The following is a 24,712-nucleotide window of genomic DNA, read 5'->3' on the forward strand; positions in this document are numbered from 1 at the left end:
CAACTGCAGTCAAGTAAGATCTAAATCCAGTCTGGTCAACCTGACTGAAACCATCAAGCTTTGGAATTATTTGGGTATTATCAGCATATGACAATAACGCAGACTGAAAAGCAAGCCAGTCTTATCTTGTGGGCCACACAGATATTAAACATTGCTCGGCTTAATGTTTGTATGACTCCTCCGATGATATTCCTAAACTGGGAAGTGTAAGGAGGAATAGCAACTGCTCAATTGAGACCCTTCAGAGAGGGCACAGGCCATTCATGAGCTTTCTCCACAATTCCAATCTGCTTATGTCTTAAAGATGATATGGAGTGAGAGACAGTGTCGAAAGTTCACCGACAGATCTAAAAGACTGAGGGTAGCGGCCCTTTCCCTGTCTTGCTTCATCTGTAATTGGTTGAGTATGTACACCAGAGTGGTGCCTGTGCTACAGTGGGCTCTGATACCAGCCTGGTTGTTATTCAGGAAATTGTTAGTCTCTACAAACGTGGGGGTATATTATCAAGCATGGTGTTAAAAGTATTGCCGCTTTAGCGGCAGAAAACTGCCGCTAAAGCGGCGATATTGGGCTTGATAATATGTCACAGAGAGTTCCAATAGAAGCCCATGTTGACACCAGAACATGGGCTTCTATGGGAATTCTCAAGGGCATATTATCAAGCCCATTATCACCGCTTTAGATACTTTTAACGCCGTTTCTTGATAATATGCCCCTTGGACAGTTGCTTAATAGCTACTTTTTCCGCTATCCTAGCCATGAAGAGGAGCAATGATCTGTAGAGTCCATATTCTAACTTTTCAATAAATGAATTACCAAAAATTGTTATAAGTCATGGGAACTACCATCATGCCAAAGGACTCGTCAAGTTGGGTGGTCAAGACAGGGGCAAAAGGGTCCATCATGAGACTGAACACATGACAAGAACTTGGGTCAACCTGATTTAATTGACATATTAACTAACATCAATAAATATGGTCTCAGAAATCTTAGCGAACTAAGATAAAATTGGTAAAGTCGGACACAACTCTTCCAAGAGTAGAGAGTCCATATTAGATGAATATATGTATATGTTATATATGTATTTGACTGGAAAAGGTACCCTTGGCCTTAATCCAAGAACAAACATTGGAAAAGCAATAGGTCTGACCTGCCATGCTTGTGCAATTGTAAATTTACTTTTAGGTCTTACCTACCAGACATCTTTTAGCTGTCCGGTAGGTGAAGCCTATTGTGGACTTTATAAACACATGCGGTGAGCTTTAGACCAAACCACAGCATTCCTTTGGTTGCCCTTTATTGTCACCCTCGCTTGCATGGTTTTTATTTGATGTCGATCTTGTGTTGGTTACTCCCCTTCTTTTATTAGTACCCCCCTGAAACATAGCTTCCTTACCATCCTTTTGATTGGGTCACTTGTATCCTTCCACTGTTCACATTTAGGGAACAAAAAGCACTTTCACGCTTCTCATCTTTTTTTAAATTTACTGATCCATCTTTGACCTGTAAATACAAAAATATGATGCCCACGTCATTTTGTAGCAAACACAAAGAGATGATGGAAGGAGTGCTGAAACGGAAAGGCTGACATGGAATAGCTATCGGAAACCGACATCATAATCCCAACTGAGGAAACGCCGTCAAGTAAGGGATTATGAGGTCTAACAAACTGACCGACTGATGATCTCCTTGAGCCCCTCGTAACCCCGTCGGATTCTCCAACCGGTTTAAACTCCGACCGCTGCCATCATAATACGGTAGTAGGACTTTAAACCTACCATTTCAGTCGGAAAGCCTCCGACCAGGGTTGAAGGCTTTCTGACCGCCATCGTAAGTGGGCCCTATGTGTTTCTGAAATCCTGAAGCATTCCATGACCTATGACAAAAACTGTCTCTCGTGTGACCAAGTAGTTCATGTTTCAAAACATGCTCTCCTCTGACCTTTCATAGCTTCATCAGTGGTTCTGTCCAATGTCACATGTTGTCAACTTCACAGTGTTATTGTTATGTCTCGCCTAGGCAGCGCTTGCGCTGTCTCTTCGAGACATGCTGTATTCAGGATATGGAAAAAAAAATAACATTGGGTCTTGGCTCAAATCAGTAAGGCTGAGCCTTAAATATACAAAACAAACACAATTACCAATACTGATATTGCTTCCAACATTACTTTAAAGGTACATAGAAATGAAGTCCATGACAACCCTATTTTTCATTTGAATTCTTTCAAATTTATTCCAGACAATCTTATTAGACTTTATATTTTATAGTAAATCTTTTCAAAATGTTTATCATTTTATAAAACACAAGAACAATACAATACCTTCTTTACACTAGACATGAACAACCCTCATTTCCCACATTCTCTACTTCAGACAATTCTCAATCCCCATTCACACCCATTTATAACCCACACATAACTACAGCCAAAAATACACACAACCTGGCTACCTACATTTATTTACTATTCTTTTTAAATGCCAGGTAGTTAAAACCAAACAACAAAAAGTTCCAAAATTGTCTTTCAAGTGCACTCCTCCCCTAGACAGACAATATTTTGAAATTAAACAGCAATTTTGCAGTGCACGAAAGCAAACACAATAGGCAGCAGTTTGTTTGGCACACCGAAACACAAGGTCGATGCGTTTCGAACCCACTTCTTAAGGGGTTCTCTTCAGGACCACAGTAGCTGTAACAAAGAAACAAAAGATCTTACTACCCAGACACAAAAACTTGATTTAACCTAATTTATCAAGTGCCAAACACTAGTATCCAACCAGCTTACCTCTTAGACTAATAAATCAATCCACTACTCTTTTCACCACAAATCTAAAAATAAACAAAAAACGAAAGGAAATCAAATCAGAACGTTTGTCTTAAGTTAAAAATCGTCTTGAACCTCATCTCAGTGAAAGCACAGCAACTTACAGTGTACAAGAATGTGAGTTTTCACACACTTCTTAAATGGAACGAAGCACGAGTTCTGCAAGAAAGAAAACGAGCATGTAAAAATGGCCTGCAGACTAGATGAGCAAAGGAGTGACTTTTTAGAGTTCCAAACAATGGTTACCTTCAATACGCGTAAAGATGTGGAAAGTGTGTATGGCAAGCATTTGATTTAAATTCTGAAACTTTCTCAAACAGCTGTTATTATCTTATAAGTGCCCACATCTAGACCTCCATGTTATTTCTAAGCTTTATCACATGCAATAGATATTATGTGCTGTTCTGTTTCCTACGTGAAATTTAAAAAATAGGCCTTGCCATTTAAAAAGATTAATAATATTGAAATAAATGTTTAGGTTTGAGATACCTCAAGATAAGTGTTTGCTTTTCCTCCAGTATTTAAATTTGTTTTTCTTTTACTTTTTTAAAAGAATGATTTACAAACACGAATTAACAAACCCACTAGCTTAGTGCTTGCAATACAACCTATAAGCATTGCCAGTGCTTGCTATTAAAATCATATGCCACAAAATATGAAAGACATCACAGCTTAAACATGGCAGCAGTATGCTTGCAATAAAAAGAAAAAATGAAAACAACATTGCATCTAATGTAATAGAATAGTATAGGTGCGTCCTAGCAGGCAGGTGTACATTGGCCAGGTATAGAACAGAAATCCTTTGTAATTTGAATATAATTCACAGGAAAATATGATTACTGGTGTAGCAAAGAAAAAATACTACTGGCTTTTAATTCCTGCAAAATATAGGCATCATTTAAACACATAAGAATGATTACAAAAAAAGTTAAAATAAATTAATTAAAAGGAAAATGATAAAGAATGGAAAGAGCAAAAAGTGTTGATTTGGCAAGGTATTGGCCCACCAGTTCTGGCACTGAATTGCACTCCGTTTTAGGTGGAGTGAGGTAAAATGTCACCACTCAGAGTACAAGCAAACCAATGACTGACTCATTACCCCATGCACTATGCTGTAATGGACAGTAGCAAAGTGTGAATGGCAGTTACATAGACCAGTGGGTAATGGGGCTGACTCAAAGCCCTTCATGCATGTATATATGCATGTATTTGTGATTTTCTTTTTTGTTTGAATGACGGCTGGCGAGGCAGCTCAAGCTTGGGCCTCTGTCTCTCTATTGGGTAGCAAAAGACAACCAATGATTAGTGTGCAGTGGCTCCCTCAGGTCACCCAGCCTTGGTGCTACAGCACAAGCTGTACTAATGATGAATAGCAAAGCCCCCGATAGGTATGAAGGCATACATGTGTGTAACTATACTTATAATGACCATTCGTAGCACAAAATACACTCAGACGTAGTTATGTCACTTCAAAATAGATGTTTGTTACAACCTGCTTCAATATTTTATCAAGTTGAGAGGAACCAAAGATTGGGTTAGAATGGGCAAGGATTGACACGTATGCCTTGCAGGTAAGTTGCACATGTGTGCATGCTGGATCATCCACTGAGCTAGTTTATCCTAACTGAAGCGGCGACCTGTACATTAGACACAGATTTCTGCAACACACTCATAAGCCTGTTGAACTGTCTTCCTAAATTATGAAAACATGACCTGCGGGTTGCAATAAACTCCGTAATGTAGGCACATAGACCCTCTGATCTTCTTCATGATGATTCAAACCAGTGAGCCGAGGTTTACAGACGGATCTTTGCAAGGAGAGCCTTAGAAGGTATTCATTCTTCTAGGACTATTATGCCCTACAACCTCCAGGGTATAAATGGATCTCTGCAGCAGGGACACAAAATCCCTTCACTGTTTATAGACATGCGTACAGTTGTGGAATAAAACGTGAAGTACAAGATACGGAAACCACTCAAACGGTCTACCTTGTTTGAGTATTTATGGACTAGAGGGCAAAAGACAACAGTTAAAAAACATGTTTGCTTTTGCTTTAAAATCTAAAACTATTCTATGGAGGTGGGCCTTTGTGGGTTTATGGTGCCCACTACCACACTTGCCTATGCTCCTCTGTGGGCACATATGTGTCACTCCACATTACCAGTGTTAAGGACTACATAGCGTGCCTCTTAATTCAAGGACCTTCAGTCAACTAAGCTATGTTAAAATGTAATATGATAAAGTAAAGTAATTATTGTAATCAATATAGTAAGGTAAAACAGCTTTGCTACCGCAATTCTCCTCTTTGTCAATGCATGTATTCGGGACATAGTTTGTAAAAAGTAATGAACAAATGAATTAATAAATGTTATTGATAGTTATAAACAAATCAATATAAATAAACAGCATTGTATATATATATATATATATATATATACATATTCACTGAAAAAACCATAGGTTTCACACACGTTATAGTTAGGAATTAGCATTTAAAAAACCTTGCAAATTCACTTAAAAAACCATAGGTTTCACACATGTTATAGTTAGGTGGATATTTCACTCGTAAAAAAACTAATGAAATTCCCCCGTTATAGTTAGTTCAGATAACTATAACTCGCGCGCCCGCAATCCACTGCTCATGATGTCACATATTACATCACTCATGACATGGTCAGTGGCATCACTCATGACATCACTGATGACATCATCCTTGTGATAGAGTGGCGGTCGCGCGAGTTATAGTTATCTGAACTAACTATAACGGGGGAATTTCATTGGTTTTTTACGAGTGAAATATCCACCTAACTATAACATGTGTGAAACCTATGGTTTTTTAAGTGAATTTGCAAGGTTTTTTAAATGCTAATTCCTAACTATAACGTGTGTGAAACCTATGGTTTTTTCAGTGAATTTGTACGTTTTTTTAAATGCTAATTTATTTATGTATTATTTTTTTTATTTTTTTGTTTTCACCGTGCGCGCACGGTGCGCGAACCACCGCGATTTATAAAAAAAAAAAATTTTTTTTTGGGGGGGGTTTTCACCGTGCGCGCACGGTGCGCGCGCCCCCGCAATTAAAAAAAATAAATAATAATTCTGCCTTCGGGGTCCTTCAGGGACCCCCTGACAAAGGCTAGGGGGGTCAGGAACTCTCTACCCTGCCCCTTTTTCACGTTCGCCACCTTCCTTTTTCACTCTCGCACTGAAAACAAACAAAATGGCGGCCGACACTTCCTGATTTCGACCGATTCGAACGTTGACTAACATGTAACCACCAATCAGAATTACGCTCGCGCACGTTAGGGTGCTCGCACGGTGCGCGCACGGTGCGCGCACCCTGCGCGCGTATAGATATTGATATGCTTTTACATGCTATTTTCTCAGGAAATACTGAACAGATTTACACCAGACCTGCAAAAGGCACTTCCTTGACCTTATGGCTACCTCTCTGCCAAATTTCAAGTAATTCTGTTCAGCCGTTCGGGCTGTAGCTGCGTCTGAAGGTCCTATGGAAAAATGCATGGGGAAAACGCGTTTTGGTACCCCCCTTTTTTCTCGGCCCCCGCTTGACGAATCACCCCGAGACTTTCAGGGTAGGAGCTGAATGGAGCGCCCCATTAGTTTTGACAATTTCACGAGGATTCATCAACCGGCGCCAAAGTTATTCAAAATAGAATTTTCAGATTTCCTATGGAAACATGGTCCTAACTATAACTATCTACTGGCGACCGCCAGTAGATAATATATATATATATATATATATATATATATATATATATATATATATATATATATATAATTCACTGAAAAAACCATAGGTTTCACACATGTTATAGTTAGCGGAAATTTTACTGATAAAAAACCAATGAAATTCCCCCGTTATAGTTAGTGCAGGCAACTATAACTCACGCGACCGCAATCCTCTGCTGATGCTAATACTGTATTTAGACACTTATTTGCCCATGTCTTCTTCCATACATTTTTAGCTATACATATATTACAAATATTTTTTTTTCATAAAGACACATATGTCATCAGCAGAAGATTGCGGTCGCGTGAGTTATAGTTGCCTGCACTAACTATAACGGGGGAATTTCATTGGTTTTTTATCAGTAAAATTTCCGCTAACTATAACATGTGTGAAACCTATGGTTTTTTCAGTGAATTTGCAAGGTTTTTTAAATGCTAATTCCTAACTATAACGTGTGTGAAACCTATGGTTTTTTCAGTGAATTTGCAAGGTTTTTTAAATGCTAATTCCTAACTATAACGTGTGTGAAACCTATGGTTTTTTCAGTGAATTTGTACGGTTTTTTAAATGCTAAGTTACTTTACGCCATTCGTGGCGTGCGCGCCCACTTAACGCAGTTCGTTCCGTGCGCGCACGGTGCGCTTCGCGCACCGTGCGCGCACAGTGAGCACGCGGTGCGCTTCGCGCACCGCACGCCCACTTTACGCAGTTAGTGCCGTGCACGCACGGTGGGCACGCGGTGCGATGACAAAGCAAGAAAGCACGTCAACAAATCTGTTTCTGCTTTCCTCCGTGACTATGGTATGGGTGCCATTTACCACAACAACTTGCGTTATGACATGCAAGACATTTATAGAGGAGATGGTGTGCACTTCAATGATGAAGGGAACAGAGTCTTCCTCTTGAACCTTAGACTCTGCATCGGTACTTACTTGTAGGTACCACTAAAAAATCATTTCATAAACACAACGGCTCTTTTTAGAGCCCCCTAATATCTAAACACTTAAATCTGATTTTCATTTTTTTTTTTTTTTTCCTACCGTACGCTTACCGTAAGCTTACCGTACGCGTACCCCGTGATTTTTTTTAAAATCAATAAATGTTTTCTTTGTACTTTTCTGTCCTTCTTTGACCCCCTTACAAATGTTAGGGGGTCTGTAACTCTCCTCATTGCCCCCTTTCCTTGTTTTCACTCTTTTTTTTCAGAGTGAAATACACAAAATGGCGGCCGCCGCTTCCTGGTTTCGGCCGATTCGAATGTTTACTAAGATCTAAGAGCCAATCAGAATCGCGCTCGCGCACGCCACCGTACGCTTACCGTAAGCGTACGGTAAGCGTACCGTAAGCGGGCTCAGATATATATATTGATTTAAAGGCTATTTTCTCAGAATCTACTGAACAGATTTACACCAAACCTACAAAAGGCACTTCCTTGACCTAGGGACTACCTCTCTGCCAAATTTTGAGTAATTCTGTTCAGCCGTTCGGGCTGTAGCTCGTTCTAAAGGTCCTATGGAAAAATGCATGGGAAAAACGCGTTTTGGGACCCCCCTTTTATCTCAGCCCCCGCTTGACGGATCCCCCCGAGACTTTCAGGGTAGGAGCGGAGCGTAGCGCCCCACCTATTTTGAGAAATTCGCGAGGATTCGTCGACCGGTGCCAAAGTTATTCAAAATAGAATGTTGAGGTTTTCCTATGGAAACGTGGTCCTAACTATAACTACCTACTGGCGACCGCCAGTAGGTAATATATATATATATATATATATATATATATATGTATATGTATATATATATTCCAAATCCACAGCTGGGTGGTGGCAGTTCTTTCCCCACCGTTTCGACAGCAAACGCGGACACGGACCAGCAAGTAGGTGCAATTTCTCTTTATTAGTTGTAAACTGCCGCCATAACGTGTCGGCTCCTCCGAGCCTTGATCACATGACAATGTGACATTGGCAATCCACAGTTTTTAAAGTGACAGTGCTTAATTCAAAATCAATCATGTGACAGATCCTGTAGTAGACATGGCAGACATACTTATGGCAATGAATTGCATTCTATACTTGTAAACAACCGACCATCATTTGATTTTAAAGTAACGTTTTGCCCAATTCAGTATTTATCCAAACACTGTCATATTGTTAATAAATATGTGCAAAATCAGCAAATGTGTAAACAGAGCGTATACTATTCACTTTTCAATGATTGTACCTAGGATACATAATGAATATGTGCAAAAAATGACAGTTGTGCAAACAGTGCATATGTATTAATCATTGTAATTAAATTGCATAGACTGCTGAATTGGGCCTGTATCATGAGCCCATACTCAATTTAAATCCACGATTCATGGTACCGTAGTTATTATGGGATCAATCCCGACAACCCTTGTGCAAATAACGCTCATGGAAGGCATGTCATACCCATTGTGCACAATGCGCTATGTTAAGATCACATATTGTTTCAAGCAGTACTTGGGCAACGCAACATAACCACTACTGATGGACACAATTAGATCATATATATTTCGTATGTCCAATTTTGCTAATGGTGCATGTATCGAATAGAGTATAAGGATCATATATACCTCCTCCTGTTCCTCAATCATAGATTGTACTGCCATCTATAGGTCAAATATATATATATAATATACATCTATCTATCAATCTATCTTTATATAAATATATAAATATATACTATGCCAGATTAACACAGTATTTTTTACTTGAATATTTGATCGTTAATTAATGCATCACTTGTAAACCGCTTAGCTTGAGACGGGCAGATGTTCCAGGTTGTTCATTATGGCTTTCATCAACATGGGGAAGTTGCTTAGTAGGTGGCCATCAGAGCAAGTTTGAATGGCTAAGGTACGAAGAGCAGGAGCTAAAAACATGTTTTACACCCAAAGAAAGGATTGGACAACAGCATACCCCATTTTTAGATCGAGCATGGGCATGCTGTATTCAGGTATGGACTTAAAACTCCGCCCTCTCTCCGCCAGTCTTTTCAATAGGTTCCTGTTACTATCCTTTCTAAATGGTTGCTTTTGATTCATGAATAGGCTTAGTAGTCCCTCCTTAGTACCACCTTTTCTACATTTGTAACTTCCCATGAGGACTGGCCGTTTTACTTGTGTTGTTACAAGGTATGTGTTATTTACAGTCTGTGAGCACTATTTTCTTTAATGATTTTCTCCTATTGCAGGCATGGCATGCTTTCCTGCAAGGGTGCCCGCTTTGCCTCCGGGCGCCGCGCTTTTGGTTTCAGTATGGCGCCGGCTTTTACATTTATATTATCAATGGCAGCAAATGTATTTTTTTTTGCAACGTGGCACGTCTTTGCAATAGCTGCCGTGCGCCTTTTACTTCCTTGGGCCTTTCTTTATTCAGGCTCATCTATTTAATATTTTTTGTTTTACAGCGCACCCTTTCGCTTTAATGGTGGCCGTGCCCCTTTCTGTAGATTCTGCTTGCCAAATTGAGCTTATTGTCAAGCTCAATACAGCGAGCTGCTTTTACAGAAAGGGGTGCGGCTGCCATTAAGGTGAAAGCATGGCATGGGGTACTTTTACCAAAAAAAAGAAAATTTGTTGGTGAAGTTCACAAACAAATGCTTTTTTTTGTGTGAAAGCACCCTATGCTGCGCTTTTATTTTAATGGCGGCTGTACCCCTTTCTTTAGACGCGGCATCATATTCACTTTCTTGTGCCACTTACACAGTGAGCACCGCCCTTTAACACATGGGCCATCACCACCGCAGCATTTCCCTCCACCACCTCCTCCCTTTCAGTGTGTTTGGAGTAAGGTCTCACATTTGCGAGAGTTTGAGCTATTAGCATTTTACATGACAATGCCTTAAACTCTCGCAAATGCGAGACCTATTGCGTGGCAAATGCTTGTTAAAAGTGGGGAACAACCTTTACAACGCAACTTTTACAACGCACTACCTTTACAACGCATTTTTTACAACGCATAATCCATTACAACGCATGACATTACAACGCATGACACTACAACGCATTTTTAAAAACTACCTTTACAACGCATTCCATTACAACGCATACTACCATTACAACGCATACCATTACAACGCATAATATTACACTACACTATCCAACACTTACCCTACTGTTGCACCCCCTGGAGTTAGAATAGTAATTTTTACCCCTATACTATCCAACACTTACCCTACTGTTGCACCCCCTGGAGTTAGAATAGTAATTTTTACCCCCATTCTATCCAACACTTACCCTACTGTTGCACCCCCTGGAGTTAGAATAGTAATTTTTACCCCTATACTATCCAACACTTACCCTACTGTTGCACCCCCTGGAGTTATAATAGTAATTTTTACCCCTATACTATCCAACACTTACCCTACTGTTGCACCCCCTGGAGTTAGAATAGTAATTTTTACCCCTATACTATCCAACACTTACCCTACTGTTGCACCCCCTGGAGTTAGAATAGTAATTTTTACCCCTATACTATCCAACACTTACCCTACTGTTGCACCCCCTGGAGTTAGAATAGTAATTTTTACCCCTATACTATCCAACACTTACCCTACTGTTGCACCCCCTGGAGTTAGAAAAGTAACTTTTACCCCTATACTATCTAATACTTACCTTAAATGCAATTTAATATTATGCGTTGTAATGGTATGCGTTGTAAAGGTAGTATGCGTTGTAATGGAAATGCGTTGTAAAGGTAGTTTTTAAAAATGCGTTGTAGTGTCATGCGTTGTAATGTCATGCGTTGTAATGGATTATGCGTTGTAAAAAATGCGTTGTAAGTGCATGCGTTGTAAAAGTGTGCGTTGTAACGTCATACATCCGTTAAAAGTAATATATGTACTGGTGCACCACAGGTTCACGTTCACTGACTCCGCACCGTCATGACCCTTAGAACTCCATCCTTCCTTACTCCAGCCCCTTTCTGCTGCTACCCCGACTATTTTGTGGTATAAATATTTTACATTTCCAGAGCAGGTCGTGGTTTTCTAGGTAGGATGATGCACAACTTATCTTAGAGTAATTCTCTGATGCTACAGGAAGTCCCGCCTTCAAAATATGGTACAGAGCAGCTTCCGACACCAAACTTAATCTTTTCACAGTGCACAAAATTAAGAATTCCCAGAGGAGGATAGTGGAGGAAGGCAACTCTAAAACAAAGGATGTGCATTTTATTGGATACTCCTTTATCTCATCTTGTCCCTACACTGTTACAAGAATTTGAGATGTGTTGTAAAGCCGGCTGTCTATATTCCTGGCTAGATGAATGAACAAGAGTGGTGAGATGTCACTGGTGAGCCTGTGGCACCAGGGTTTGATGTGAGTCGAAGCTCAAACTATTTTAGGGGATTCCAGCCCTCAACTGTGCAAAGGGGTAACATCAAACAGCAGATGAGAAGCCAGGCAACTTACCTTCTATGCACTACTCTTTATCACAAGCTTTTAGAACTATCCTTAAAGATTAATTAGCATGAAGCCTATGTTGCACTGATCAGAAGAAAATGCATTAATCCATATGAACCCCAGACTCACATATTGAGAAAAGAGGTATTGTGATTAAAAAAAATACAGGAGACATATTGCACCCCGGAACGAAACGACCGAAACCTTTCTTAAGGCATTATAATACAAAATTACGTTTAATCTGTTTTATGCCACATATAATATGACATCCTGATCTAAACCGCTACTCCTTGGTACTGTGATTAATTTTGTGATTTAATCAGATATAAAACAATGCTAAAATTACGCTATTCTGTTTTATACTGCCTTAGGAAATCCCTTAGGTGTTTCTAATTGGGGCAAAACGTGTTAGCTGTAACATTTCAAATCACGATACCTCTTTACTCAATATGTGAGACTGCGGGTTCTAATTGATACATTTTCCTGTGAACAGGGCCGTCATGAGAATTACACTTGTGAACAATGTAAGCACATTGCTTTAAATGGAAATGTAGAAGAGCAAGGTACTTATTATTTAGAGTACCTGGTAGCTCCTGAGAAATGTCGGTAGTCTCCTATTAAATGTAGAAGTGCAGGTACTCTCCCTTTAAAATAAAGAAGTGCCGGAACTCAGTACCGGACAGATCCTGCCCATTTAAAGCACCGGTTAAGCTCTAAAACCACAAGCACCACGAAATCTCCATTGTACTTTTTAATACTAACATGACGGTTCCAGCCCAGGCGTCAACTACAGACCCCCTTCCATCAATTTAACAAAAGGCAAATGGCCGAGAAAAGTATCTGCTAATGGGTGATCCGCACCCCTGTGCTCTGTGTGATGCACACGTGAGAAATGACAGACGCAGCTGGTGCATGTGTACAGCTTGACATGTGGCTAAGTTGGAAGCAGACCTGCAAGTCATTTTTTACCAGTGACATTAACAACCGCATGTGTGGGAGAAGACTGTCAGTGGATTTATACTCTGAAGAGAAAGATGCTTGGGGTGATGATGCAATGTATGTTGGCATCTATGTTGGTAGGCTGTGGTTGCAATGGGACTGGTGGGCCACCACAGACCACAGCAGCACACCCACCCGCTGCAGTAAATACGTATCTGACGCGTGATAGAGCACTAAAATTCTGGGTAAACAGAAACAGTGTCCAAACAGGTTTCACAGATAGAGTTTTGATACCTGAACGATTTTTGTATATATGTGTTGTAAATAAAACCAGTTTGGACACTGTTCCTGTTAATTCTGTTTAAGCTTGTCCAAATGGGTCTATGGGTTGCTCCTGTGGCTTTCATGTGACTGTAAGTCTGGGAGCATGCCTGCTTATAGTTCACTTGCCATGGCTCGCTTCATTCATACTTTGTGCTTTGTGAGAAATTGAGATTTCGAGGAGTGAGTTCACCCTCCTATTGGGACAGTCCAATCTATACGCGCGTTTGCACAGAAATAGCACGCAAGGCTCAAACCATTGCAGAAATGAAGCCAAGTGAGGCAAAGTGAACCACGGTGGCACCTCGTGGTACTTGCAGATGCGACTTAAAATGACCAGTGCAGTGCCTCCCCAGATTGTATGCCGCCTCTGTGAAAGAGAAGACGTTTAGGAAAGGAAAACGTTTGTTCCTGTCCCAACCCCATTTGTCTTCCCCCCAAAAACGGGGTGCTAAGACATGCTGAAGCCTAGAAAAGGAAAATGAAACACCCTCTGATTAGTGTCCCGTCACTTCACTAGTAGACATAGCTTTGTGTAACAAAATAAATATATACATAGTACCTACACATACATAACAAGCATCGTAATACCAATAGCAGTGGCTTATGACTGAAAGTGCCTTTTATGAAATTGATGGCTTTAGGCATGCAATAATACACCAAACATGCACTCTGTCACTCATCTTTGCACTCATGCATCCATTCATGCACCCGCTGACGCATTCTTTCATTCACCTTGTGACACAGCCACAATAAAATACACACAAACTCAACAATATATGCAAAATCAATTAAAAGAATGCAAGTGAAAAATTAAAACATGCTGCCATCCAACACGGCGTGCATATGCCTACAAAGACCAAACTAAACATAAGAGCCAGTTTCCATCTTGCAGTGATATTGTACAGTCTATTGTTGTTTTAAATTTCCATTATGGCTTCCATGTTTAGAAGCAATGAGTTGGTCAGCTTGGGATGGTAAAACTAGGATACACTATGGACAGCAGTCTTCCATAATTGTCACCTAGATTAGAGGGAGTGGCCACATAGGATGCGGCGCAGGGCAGATGAAATGAGCAGCAAGCAGCTGTTTTAACACTGCCTGGGGAGCTACAATATCCCCTTAAGAAAAAACATAAAAAGAGGAGAAGCAAAGAAATGACTGGGAAACTATAAAAAAAGAGAAAACTGAAAACTTAAGGACTGGCCAATCAGGAGGATGTGTGATCAGAAAATGCCATCATACACAGGAAAGAAGGCCAATGAGTGATGTGCACTGAACCATTACCCCATGCAGTACATTGCCGTGGATGGAAGCAGAGTGTAAAAGGCACTCAGGCAGACCGATGGCAGAAGAAGCCTGACCCATAGGCCCTCTATGTATATAGATGGATATACATTTATATGTATGGATTATTAATGAATGATTTTTCTTTAATACAAGATCCTGATAGACAGCTAAGCCTGCCAGGCCTTCTGATAAGATTCTATGAAGAATTATTACAGTTCAAATCTTCTACACTTAGTGTTTCTCAAAGAGGGTATGTGACAAAAAATCCTTCTCTACAAAGGATATCTGTGAGATTTCATGTAACAAAATACCCGACTGTGGACTTTAACTCAGTGCAAAAGACCCATACCTGCCTATTGGCTTTAACATATGTGTTACATATTATATAAATCAGGCATATTCTCTTTTTTTGTAACTTTTCATAATCAAGAGATGGCATCTAGCATAACTTTTCAAAGCACCAATCAGGCAATAGCTGTTATTGTTGGCTTGTCACCATAAACCACATAGGCATAGTGTACTGAGCGTAGGCTTTCCCACAAGTCAACCATCAGGTAAGCAGTCATAACATTACAGAAGAATACAAAATGACAGTTAGCAAAGGAAAATACTATCTCGCTTAAGTGGGCCTAGCAAGAATTCTCACCGAGCAAATCTTCTATACCCATGATTTGTCAGAGGCGGCAACCAAAACCCTTGCCTACTACGGTAATCTGTGATATTCATTGTAACAAAATACCTATCTGTAGGCTTTAAGTCGGAGTAATAACAAATCAACACCCATAAAGTCCAGTTGCCTGTATCACTTGATTTTCACAATAAATAAGTAAGACCTACATGCTTTGTCATATTATTCCATTATAAACAGATCACAACTAAGGAAACTGACTTAACTTTTCCCGGTGAACAGATGAGGCCAATAGCCTTTATCACTGGCTTGACACTAAAGCCAACAAAGGCCTATTGACGTGCACATCAACCAGCAACCATCATGCTTATGATTATAAAATTAAAATATGTTCAAAATTACAGTTGCTAAAACAATATACAGCCCCTTTCAATAGGGCATAGCAAGAATTATCCCAATAATTCTTCTTCTCCCAAGGTTTATCATAGTGGCTGCCAATACCAAACACCTGTATACAATGGTAATTTGAACGATTGCATGAAACAAAATACCTGTCTACAGCTTGTAACAGTGTCACAACAAGCCACTGTAAGAGGACTGTTAGCTTTAATGAATGCTTTCCATAATTAATAAGACAGGCCTTCTGCTTTTGTCATAATCACTCATAATTCCCAGACTAGAGATCTGGCATCTGGCATTACTTTTCGGTGCATAGCTGTTATTTTTGGCTCGTTACCGTAACCAACTCCAACTGACTGCATTAAGTATAAGTTATCCTGCAAGGCAACCATCAGGCATACAGTCATGCGTTTACCGATGTAAACAAAATCACAATTGACAAAGCAACATACTATCACTCCTAAAATATCCAAATAATGATTATCGCAGTGGACATCTTCTATCCCCATGTTTTGCTTTGGTAGGTCCCAAACCCCTGCCTACTATGGTAATATGTGAGATTTCATGAAACAAACTGTCTCTGTAATAACAATCCACCCTTAAAAAAAACTATTACCTGTAACACAGGCTTTATATAATATGTAGGGAGGGTGTACCTTTCATAATTTGCTGTTGAATAATTACGCAATATTACATCAAAATTACATGAGATTGTGCAGATTTATGCGAAGGAGAGAAACACAACATGTAGGCCTATTTTCTTAGCACAAAATGCACCATTGAGTCCAAAATGGACCCGTCGATATATTTTGTACTTGGTAAATGGTGCTAAATGCAACAGAACAGGAGCAGCAGCAGCCAGGACCCCCTTGTGCTCTGTTCCGGTGCTTTTGGGTAGGCATTTTGTTTGCTCGAAATTGAAAAAAATTACGGAAATAGGTCTAATCGCAAATTTTTGGTAATTTTGCATCACAATAGTAACACAACATTACTGAAATTACTCCAATGACTCCAGCATAATTCTAAATTTGCATAGACCTAATAATAAGTAAGCCAAGCCTACTGGCTTTGTCATAACTTTTCATAATAAACCAATCAAACCTATGGAATCTGGCATAATTTGTCCCAGTGAACTGATAAGGCTTACAGCTTTTACCATTGGCTTGACACCATAACCAGCACAGGCCTATTCAAGTGCATAAAAACTGGAAACCAGAGTGCATGCAGTAATAAAATTAAAAATATGTGGAAAAACAATATACAACTCCTCTCAATAGGACCTAACAAGAATCATCACAGTGAAAACCCTCATGGTTTGTCAGTGTGGGTGGCCAGCACCAAAATCCTTGCTTACTGCGGTGATCTGTGATATTACATGTAACAAAATACCTTTCTACAGCTTTGAACAAAGCGTTATAATCCATCCTTAAGGGCTTATTGAGATTAACACGTTTTTCACAAAAAATAAGTGAGGCCTACTTCCTTCGTCATATCTATTCAAAATAAGCACATCAGACGTATCCCACGGGACGCAACTTTCCCAGTGCAGCAATCAGCCTTATAGCTTGTCACCATAACCAAATAAGTTTTGAGCGTATTCTTTCCCACAAGGCAACCATCAGGCACACAGTTATAAAAGTCAGTGCTTATTTTGTAAAATAATAAGTGCCAGTGCCCAAGAGATTTCTCAGGAGGCTACTCCAGCTTTTACCATCAGTGGTCCCTGCTAGGTTTGCCAAATACCAGTACCAGCAACATGTGCTTACCATTACAGCCCTACAAATGGGACAATTTGGACAATACTAGGTGACCTAAAGATGTAAGAACAGCCTGTGTACCCTGTTATTATTCTCTTTTTTAATTGTAATTTCAAGTGTTAAACACTTTGGTCAAGTGCTTTCTAAAAAATAGACCGACAGCGCCACCGTATGGTGGACTATCATAAATATGTGCTGGTGTTATGAAAAGTGCTTGTGCCAAGCTCCAGCAAACACCAGTGCAAATTAAACACTGATAAAAGTATGAAGGTAGACAAAATTACAGTTGGCTAGGCAAAACGCTGTCTCTCCTCGGAGGGCCCAACAAAAATTCCCACAGATCAATTCTTCTACATCCAGTTTGTCACATGGGGTAACAAACACCAAAACTGTTACTATGGTAATTAGTGAGATTCTATGTAACAAAATCCTTCTCTGCAGGCTGTCATACAGAGTGGTAATAATTCACCCTTAAATAGATTGCTGTTAACATATGCTTTTGTCAGGTCTACTGCCTTTATAGCAACATTTCCTAATAGACAGATCAGGCCTATAGCCATGATCACTGGCTTGTCACATAACTTACTCAGTCCTGCTGTATTGACTATAAACTTTGACACATTTACAAAAAGTGAAATATGAGCACTATTTTCAGTGAAAGCACTTAATTCCACCACAGTAAAATTCAGTACTCAGGAAAAACTTTTTGTGGGTGGAGCCTAAACCACTCTCTCAGAATACTCTAAAAGTCCTTATAATGTTAATGACATAAGGTCTGGAGATGGCTGAACCGCCAATCCACACATAAAAAGGCCATGTGTAGAGGTTTTTAGCACCCTCTGGAGCCTTCAGGGTGGAACATCATGTCTCCAAAACTGGAATATTTTCACTAAATCATTGAGGTAGTGGATGGAAAGCAATGCTCTGCCATTAGCTCCCTGAAGATATCACCGGAAGTCGCATCACATGGACTATTGCCAAGGAGGCATTACTGAATGGGACATTACATAGCATGGCTTGTGTTGAATTTCAATTACAGTGGAGTAATCGCAGTAATTTAGCATTACTCTTTGATGTGGAATTACCAATAATTATGCAATTACCCCTCCCTGCTTAATTTGGGTGGAAAAATCTTATCGCAAGAACACATTTAGGCGCTCGCTATTTGTGTTCTGCTGCATTTAGCGGTTTCTTAGCGCAAAATGCATCCTTCTGTCCATTTTGGATGCGAGAGGGCACTTGGCATTAAGAAAATAGCACTAGATGTTGGGAGTAAATTGGGGGAAAATTCTACTCTAAGAGCACATTTAGGGAGTGTGAGTGGCTTATTGCGCACGCAACTTGCGTTCTGTTGTATTCAGTACTATTTCTTAGCACTAAATGTACCCTCACATCCATTTTGGATGTGAGGAGTCATTTTTGCACTAAGAAATAGCACTAAACGCAGAATTACTCTTGCGTAATTCCGCATAATCTCACTTGATTTCCTTTGTAGTTCAGTATGATTATGCTACATGAATTTACGCGATTTACGCCCAGCCCGATTTACACCCTGATGAAATTACAGTGAGTAAAACAGTATAACAAGAACTATATATCTAATATGAGTCGCGGCCTGTGCAGGTAAGCGCGGGGGGACGGTGGGGCAGGATTGGGTCGGGGCAAGGGAGGCGGAAGTGACAAACGACGTAATAGTGAAAATAAAAATAAATAAATAAATAAAAACCACTTACCTTGCGCTCGCCGCATCGCCGATTATTTTGCCTATTACGTTGTTTGTCACCTCCACCGCCTCACTACGTTTACCTGCACGAGCCGCCACTGATAACATATATAAATAAATTCCTCGACTCACAGAAGTAAATTTAAAGCAGCCATTATAGTTGCACGTGGCTCTGCTTTCTAATGTTGCACCTCCTGACGCCCTCTACAGGGCTCCCTCTGGCATCAGTTGCTGTGCCATAGAATGCCGCCATCGGCTCCTGCCGGAGTGGGCTCGGTGCTCAAAAGCACTCATTTTTCTGCTCACTTGTATGCCGGTGACTCATTTGAAAATTCAGTCTTAGGTAAGGGTTGCTAGGGCAACCAACAAGGATTATAATTGAACCTTCTGATAAATGACAACCCGTCAATGGCCTCATTTCAGTGTGACCCACGCAGAGCAAACATCGTGGCCGCGCTGCGCATGCGTGCACCGCCTCGAGGTTCAGCCCGGGGTTGCCACCCTCACTTTGAGGATACTGCATTGAGCTGTTATCAGTCCGATAAGGGCCCGCAAGGTGTGAAATGCCAGAGTCAAAGTCAGGAATGTTGACCAGGCCTCAGAAGGCTCTTATCGGTCTGATAATACTGCCCTGTCCTGTCGTCCGAAGCCTCTAAATGGGGTTTAAAATAGTCGCTATCGGCAGTGGCAAAGTGAGCCTGTTCTCTCGTGAACAGAGGCCTTAGGGGGGGTCACGGGCAAGGGTTTTGTGGAAAACTGTCTCGAAGTAAAGATGAATGCCAGGAAAGAGAAGCAGCGTACTACCAGCGTCTGAGGCGCCATTTTGCGGACCTGGCTCCAAAGAACAGCCAAACCCTGCACAGGGAAACATTTTATTGCAGCAGTAGTGCCTCGAGCAGCAGGTGAAGTGCATAGAACTGCATACCGTGGAAGATCTTGTTGAGATCGAATTATAGAAACTAGGATTTGATAAGGCAGGGTTGGGAACATGTAATTTAGACGCTACTGGACGGCGTATTTTACATTTACTTTTTTATATATTTACATCTCATATGTGTGCTGACGAAAACTGCGACTGCAACAAACATTTGCATCTGGTTTTCGGAGCTCTGTATCCGCACTTCATATTTGGCCTATGGTAACCATAGCGCCGAATTTAATCTTAAGGGACCCATGGCTGCAAAGCTAGGTTTTCCTTTTATCTATTACAGGGTTGGCGTGTAAGCTCTTACATGTTGCATGCTGGCTACTTCGAGGCCTTTGTTAAAGATATGACATGTTGCACATTGTTAGTTGGTCCACGATGGGAATCAGCCTGTGCATGTCTTTGTTTTGTATTACATTGGCTTTTATGTGGTGCCCACTACCACCGACGAGGTGTTTAAGTACTAAGGGGGAGTAGCAAGGTGCTCCTTGTAGGTCTCCTTTAATGTAATTGATTCTGTATCTGAAGTAGAAGATCATGCCAGATTTTGAGATGATGGTTCGTGTGAATGAGGTACTGCGGTGTCCAGCATTGGGCGTCACTAGCCATTAAAGTCTGGACTAAATCAGTGGTGGAGTCTCTGATTGGCCTTTGTTGATGTCTGCCTTCTACGTCGGAATAGAACTTTCTTTTCTGGGTTTTATTGTATGTTACTGGCATTCATATAGCATGCAATGTGTTGTTAGTGTGGCTTCATAGGTCTGTTAATACACAACTTCAAGCCATTGGTTGGATGACAGCTACAATAGTTCCTATGTCAGCTTCTCCTAGATTTGGCCCGCCAGTGGATATCACCCATGTCTGATTTCATGGGTCAGGGGACAACTAGCTGTCAGTGGTTCTCAATCTGGCTGTGATTGATTGAGAGCATCTCGAGACGGTTATGTTTTCAACAGTTTCCGGAATGGGAGATGGTTGGCTCTTCTCTCATTGTTAGCTTGACCATGTTTCAGAAGATTAGGCCCTAGGGATCTGCTCCCAAGCCTCAGTCGCATGAAATGTTGTTGGAAAACCAGACAGAAGTTTATTGATCTGAGGGTTGCAGATGGTTTGTAATAAAGTTCCAGTTTTGGAGGTAGCCCCGACCTCTCCTCCAAAAGATCTTGCCAATGGTGCACTCAGTTTCAGATTTGTTCTTGACCATCACTGGTGTCCAATGAATTTCTTTTCGGCTAGTTTGGTGTATTTGCTTCTTCATCATTTGAACCTTGGTCTGGTACTGTGGGAGGAGTTTTTGCATGGGTCAGTATCAACTACATTGCAGAAATCCAGCCTTGCCATAACCGAGCTGCTAATTAGCTGAAAATAGTGAACTTTGACCTTCTCATTTATTTGTGGTCCAGCGAGGAGATCTGATTTACAGATAATGAACAGTTGCTTGTCTTTAAATCCTAGATGCTGCATATGTCACGCTATAGGTTCCCATTGGTAGAAGAGCTCGTCTATCCTTCTCCCATCCACTCAATTATCTCTCTCGTAGTACAGTTTAGACAGAAGACAGTTTCCTTCATCAAACGGTATACTTGTTCTACATAGACTGGTATATGATCTTTTGTTTTTATATATATAAATCTTTTTATTAAACATATTCAAATAATTTTCACACTTCGCATAGGCGAAAGAAGGGATATGTGTCAGTATTTTCCAAGTATTATACAAATCTGACTATTGTCAAATACATTAATTTTACCACACATTGTCCAACAAGCTCTCATTTTAGAGGGGAGAGAGGGGGGAGGCTAGAAGAGGCGGAGTACAAATATTCCCTCAATATACATTCAATTTTTCCCATATTTGTATCAATTTTCTCAAGGCATCCCCTTGACACATACAGTGTTTTTTCCCTGAACATGCACCAGTCCATGTCTAATTTCCATGCACTCAGTGTTGGTGCTTCCTGCGAGCCCCATAGCCTGGCAATATTTCTTTTGGCAACCATCTGGCCCAGTGTCACCCATATTTTCTCTTTGTTACCTAAATCCGTTGGCTCCCAAATAGTAGGCAGCGTTAGGGCTCTAGGGCCAGCTTCTGTCCCAGGGTGTCCTCCATACTGCGGTCAATTTCTATCCAATATCTGACTGGTATATGATCTTAGCCTACTTATCCCTTCTCTTGGTGAATGCTTTTCTGCTTATCACTAGCATACTTTTGGAAACTGATTTTGGGAATCTCAGTTACCAGCACAAATGCATTGTATGCATTGAACAGCAGTAGTGTGAGGTCATATCCAGTACACCATGTAGAACTTTGTGGACTTGTCTAAGATGATTACATAAATTGGCTATTATCTTGAAGGAAATGTGGTATCCGTTCTAACGCTACTCCAGTAATCCCCAGTCATCCTGTATCCTTTTGATCAGTATTTCAGTTTGAGAGATCAAGGAGTATCAAAGCTTCATATTTGTCCTTGGCCACAAAACTGCACGGGTCTTCTTTCATTGACTGAAGCCTGACTTTTGATCTAGTAGCAGATTACCATTTACCACATGCTACTAGTGTTGTCTAGTAATTGCATCTTCCAGTGTAATACAAGTGTCTGAGCTATTGAAGGTGAGTCTGTAGTAGGTTGGAGGCGAAGATGACACTTTTCCTTATTATGGGATGCATTAGGTATTCTGGTGACATTGGGTGCTCGTGAGGGCTGTAACTCCTTCATGCAGGTAGCTGGTGCTTGATGTGACCAGTAGATTAGAATATTTAATCATTGTAACTAATCTTGTGGCATTCAGTTCATCTAGTGTCCTCGAGCAGTAATCCTTATCTGCAGCAGCCTGATGATTTTACAAGGCATGGAACATCTTCAGGCTTGCTAATTATGTTTTCCCTAATTCTTTGAATTGTTTACTCCAAGAACGTTTCTATATCCTCCAAATTCTGTTGGGTTACACATGGGGTGCCTGGTACTTTAATCCCATTAATATAGTGGAAGTGAAAATGGACTACAACGTCCATAATGCACTAGTTAGTTCTATGAAACCCTGAGACTAGACAATGGTGTCCTCACTTACTAAATAAAAGCCATACAGCTACCCTAAGTCCCAGATGCTATATCACCAGCTGTTTGCCAGCATTCAATTAGGAAGGCAGTGTGTGCCAACCAAAAAAAGCATTACTATTTCTTTGTAGTCTACTTTGATAAATGTTTCAACCTGCATCCTTGCCATTTTGTACTTGGAGGAATGTTAATTCTAAATGAGACTAGATGGAAGAGGAAATGAAGTGCATTTTATGAAGCCAACTGACTTGGGTCAGACAGCCTGAACTTAGAGTGTATTACCACCGAAAAGAAGTACGAGGAAACAAACATACGTGTTTCTCATCGTTTGGAATTTTGAGTCAGTGATTTTTTTCCACGTAGCTCCCTGACCAGGGCTGGTGCAATTGCCGCCCCTTGGAAATGGGAGTGACTTCACATCGCCACATTGGCATACATGACATCCGCACCTCATGTGGTTGAAGCGCCTCACTTGACCCAAACCCATCCTGGCCAAGAGAATACATTGTAGAGTAAAAAACGCAAAAAAAGAACAATATTGGAAGGCAGTTCGGGGATGTCACTAAAATATTTTGTTCATAAATCAGTCTAAATCTCTAATGCTTAATGAAGAAATTACGCTTGTTGTGATGCCCCATGATTCCTCAAAGATGCCATGGATTTCTATTCAGGGTGCCACTCCTGACTTTCAAATGCCCTTACCCAGACCAGTACTATTTCTCTATCTCCTGAAGAGGGTCTCCAAGATAGTGTGGTATTGCAGGTCAACATGGCGTCTACTTGCAAACATTTCCCTCCAATTCCCACCCCTTTCCCTCGGTAATAGGGGCAGACTTATGTACCGTCAGCAACGCCCACGCTGTCATATTTATTTTAAGTTAAGCTTTAACCTGTTTTTCATTTCTTCTCTTGAGAAGTCACAGGATGGCTGACTGTGGGAGGTGAGGACTCACATATCATTCTGTCAAGTCATATTATCCCTTTGGAATAAGGCACATGGGAGACCAGAATAGCCACCAGAGGGCGGTGCAGAGCAATTACTATCTGAGTATGAGTTCTGGTGCATGCATTTACCCTAACCATGGACTCAGTCACTGTCCGCTTCTGTGAGTTCACCTGGGTAGTGGTGTGACAGTGCTTCAGTTACAGGAACAGAATTATGCGATTCTGCGGCAACAGCATTTTTCACATAATTATGTGTTTCGTAAACATACCACACAACCTACCATCTGCTGCATAAATTGCAAATTTCAACAAAATGTTTCTTGCTCACAATTTTCAAAAGTTACTAAGAAAAGGCACAGCTCAGTGGCAGACCATTTGCAAATGTTGACTGATTACCTTTTATTTGGCGTATGCTCTATATGGGGTTTAAACTGTTATTAATGATATGAAACATTTGTCCAAACAGTATGAATGCGTGTTATAGTGATGAAATTGTGAAATAATACCACCACAGAATATACCACAATACCCCATATCATTTGCCTTTTGTTGCTACATAATTTAGGCCACCCTACTGTATATGTGGTTCTTCAGTTGCTGGATAATTCCTTGGGCCTTGCTTTACCCTATTTCCATACCCCAGTCCTGCGCTAAATTCCGTTCCCTCCCATAGCTAGTGGGTTCTAGGGAACATTTTCCCCTATCCGGCATTAGAACCCATACCTGTTTGTGG

At 40.7% G+C, this 24,712-nt stretch overlaps 1 protein-coding gene and 1 long non-coding RNA gene across 8 annotated transcripts in view; one reads left to right on the forward strand and one right to left on the reverse strand.

Annotated features, from left to right (window-relative positions):
• The window catches only part of ABLIM1 (actin binding LIM protein 1), a 698,379-nt gene that overhangs the window by 65,217 nt on the left and 608,450 nt on the right, over positions 1-24,712 (forward strand). The window lies entirely within an intron of this gene.
• LOC146866966 (uncharacterized) lies at positions 2,540-19,444 on the reverse strand. The gene is made up of 4 exons (XR_014966016.1): positions 19,065-19,444; positions 2,927-2,981; positions 2,784-2,827; positions 2,540-2,687 (listed from the first exon to the last, which is right to left on the reverse strand). It is a non-coding gene; the product is annotated as an uncharacterized LOC146866966 (long non-coding RNA).

Source organism: Triturus cristatus, chromosome 1_2 (genome assembly GCF_964204655.1).
Source record: "Triturus cristatus chromosome 1_2, aTriCri1.1, whole genome shotgun sequence".
Taxonomy (NCBI): Eukaryota; Metazoa; Chordata; class Amphibia; order Caudata; family Salamandridae; genus Triturus; species Triturus cristatus.